The sequence below is a fragment of the Carcharhinus amblyrhynchos genome, chromosome X (genome assembly GCF_965287045.1).
Source record: "Carcharhinus amblyrhynchos chromosome X, sCarAmb.v2.hapA, whole genome shotgun sequence".
Classification (NCBI taxonomy): Eukaryota; Metazoa; Chordata; class Chondrichthyes; order Carcharhiniformes; family Carcharhinidae; genus Carcharhinus; species Carcharhinus amblyrhynchos.
Window position 1 is genome coordinate 5,354,044 of NC_137359.1, and position 3,741 is coordinate 5,357,784.

Genomic DNA, 3,741 nt, shown 5'->3' on the forward strand with positions numbered 1-3,741 from the left:
TTGAATATGAGAGAAATAGACACTTGGGTTGCCTTGAAACTGCCTTGAACCTTCCGATTGGACAATTGGGAAAACAGGAATCTTAAAGGGGAAGGCAGGTTACGCTTGCTTTTTTATGAATAAGATTCCCAACACATGATGGTCTTTTGAGAATTGTTTACATACAGTGTATTACTCATTTTGCACATGCAGTACTCTTAGAATGAATACTCGCAGATTTCGATCATATTTACGTTTCACAGATTGGGAGGGGGCGTGGAATTGTAGTTCTTTAGTCCCTTTCCCAAAATATTCTTTCAGCTTGCTACTAGCTGGTTTAGTGGATCATTTACATTTATTCTCAAATGACCAAAAGTTAACCCCATTCTTACATCTGAAAAGGGGGATATTTTGTCACCAACTGTGCATGTAGTTTAACTGCTTCAACTCTCGTTCCTTGTTCACTCTCAGAAAGCTTTGACTTTAATTGACTGATTAGCTAAGGATGCGCTTCAGAGTAAAAACACAAGAAACTGATCTGAAATTACCCTTTCGACAAGAAACCAAGATAGCATCATTAATAAATAGAAATTTGGACTAGCAAAAAATGAAGGCGACTAGTCTAACACCTTAAAGATTATCATACCACCACTAACATTGCTCGTGTGTGGTCTGGGATCCAGAATACTGTTGTGATGTTTATTTGTTATACTACAGTTGCTGGTAATATTCTCGGCGGCAATTCAAGTAGCTGATTGTAAATTGCTATAGTCAGTTGGAAATCAGGAAAAAAAACTATGATGAAATGTTTGGATACCTTTCTTTTTTGGCAGTTTTCGCATTTATCAGAATGTGTGATGAGCATCTGTTAAATGTAAGACTTTATAACAGATTATCCATGGCGTTGCTCAGAGGGTGTCAGAGGTTACGCATTTGTAAGAGGTTTTGGGATGTAGAAATTGAGAAGGGTGCACAGCTCAAGTAAAATAATTTAGAAATACATTTGTAAGAGATCTGCCCAGAATGAATACCTCCGATTGTTCCCTGGAAAATCAATAATGTGTTTCCTTACCCACTACGGTGATATGAATAAGTATATATCCTGTCTGCAGAAATAAAACTTTGTGAATAAGGATTACCCTAACTTAAACTAGACTAAGTAATCAAGTCTTAAGCTTATTTCTGGTGAATCTAATAAATAGAGGCATGGCAACACACCTCAGTCCTGTCAAATGCATATGCTGTGCTCTGTGGGAACGATGGTAGTCATGATGTGGAGATGCCAGTGTTGGACTGGGGGAAACACAGTAAGAAGTCTCACAACACCAAGTTAAAGTCTAACAGGTTTATTTGGTAGCAAAAGCTGCCCCTTCGTCTGTACCTTTAAGACTTGATTAGCTGAAAAGAATCCAATTCCAATTGCATTCCAATCATTATTCTGTAAATTGAGTTTGTGTCTTTATATGCCCTGTTTGTGATTAGAACTCCCACTCACCTGATGAAGGGACAGCCAGTGCTCCGAAAGCTAGTGGCTTTTGCTGCCAAATAAACCTGTTGGACTTTAACCTGGTGTTGTGAGACTTCTTACTGTGTTTCCCTGTGGGAACCCCAGGCACTTTTCATGTCTTGAACAACCCCGTGTGAAAGAAGTGTAGTCAGCTGGCAGAATTTAAATTTGGTTTTTGGAGCTTGAGAAGTAGCTGGTGTCACTGCAATGCATTGCGAGACTCAGAGCTATATGGACAGCCAATTTCAGGAGGTGGTCATTCGAGGTCTCCTGACATTCCTGCTTGGATATGTTAGTGGACTGCAGGATAATGTGTACACTGTCCTGCTTATCTGATTGTAAAGAGCAATGGTTAATATAGCATACTGAACCATTCCATCTTCTAATTATGGAACCACTAGCCATGGACTGTTGTATTGAGTAATGCTTTCATACAGTTCTCCAAAGATGAAAGGAAAATACATTTGTTGATGAGTCTTCATGTTGCTACTGTGAGAGAAAATCTTTGTACCAAGATCTTTTGGTAGTTGTTGCTTAACAAAATGGTGCTTCTGTCATTACAGAAGAGTGTGAATGGACCAGAGGATGCACTCAAAAATCTCAAACAATTCCTGTTCAGCGGGTAAGTGCATTACTTCATGGGTTCAATGTCTTGATATGTGAAATACCTGCATATTGTTTACTGAACACTAGATTGCCCCTAATGGGTGTAGGCACAGTAGTTAGCACTGCTGCCTCACGGCGCCAGGGATCTGGGTTCGATTCCCGGCTCAGGTCACTGTCTGTGTGGAGTTTGCATGCTCCCTCTATGTTTACATGTGTTTCCTCCAGGTGCTCCGGTTTCCTCCCACAGTCCGAAAGATGTGCTGATTAGGTGCATTGGCCGTGCTAATTTCCCCCCCCCAGTGTACCGAAACAGGCGCCGGAGTGTGGCGACTAGGGGATTTTCACAGTAACTTCATTGTAGTGTTAATTACTTGTGACACTAATAAATAAGCTTTAAACTTTAAAAAAGTACAGAGTGCACAATCACACACCTAATCAGCCTGAGATTCAGAAAGCGCATCCTCAGTGCCAGCCACAGTGGACAGTCACAGTCTAGCTGCTTCATAGAATCATCATAGAATCCTTCCAGTGCAGAAGGAGGCCATTCAGTCCATCAAGTCTGCATTGACCACAATCCCACCCTTCCCCTACCCCATAGGCCCACGTATTTACCCTGCTGGTCCCCCTGACACTAAGTGGCAATTTAGTATGGCCAGTCAACCTGACCCACACATCTTTGGCTTGTGCAAGGAAACCAGAGCACCTGGAGGAAACTCATGCAGACACAGGGAGAGCGTGCAAACTCCACACAGACAGTGACCCAAGCCAGGAATTGAATCCGGGTCCCTGGCGCTGCGACGCAGCAGTGCTAATCACTGTGCTAGCCCTACAGTTAAAGTAGGCTTCATGATAGGCTGTGCAGTTAGCATGGTGGCTGGTGCACTTTTTGGCAGTTTCTCTTGCCTCGGGGCTGAGAGATCGAGACCTGTTGGGTGGTGTCAGGAAGACCACGATGCAGAGTGGAGGCACATTTGGAACCTTCATGGTGATTGAAATGGGAATCTGATGCTAACAATCAATCTTTTCTTTACTGAAATTTCAAGTGTCGCAGATAATGTATCACCTGTCTCTGTCCTTTTGATCACCAGCTGTATAATAATGGAGATTAGACTGTATGATTTAATATTGAAAAATAAATCACACACCTTGGTCTTCTCTTGTATTACTTTGTTATTTTTTGGTGGCATGTTCTGGTGGGGCTGGAAATAAAAATAGCCAAATATTGCCATACCAATTTGAATGTTTATTTGTATATAACATACTTGATTTCAGCAGGTAGATACTCAATGTCTCAGGGCTGACGAGGAGAAAAATCAACCAGAATTCCTGCATCTATTCACTCTTCAGTAATACCCTGTTGTAAAATGCTGCTGAATGTGAGAAATGGAAATGCGTTATACAGCTCTTGGTCTCAATGTTCTGTTCTTCAGCACTGACTCATTTCACTGACTCTAACCATGATTCAGACAAAATCAGTCCAACCCTAAGAATAAAAGGTTATAAGGATATTATTAAAACTAATTATTACAACAAAATTATTTGGATCTTGCTGTTTTTGAGAAGACAGTGAATTCAGCTACAATTACTGGTTGTACCTTTGCTTCAAGGTCTGAACCTGACTACAAACCTGAGACTTCAATTTGCTACAC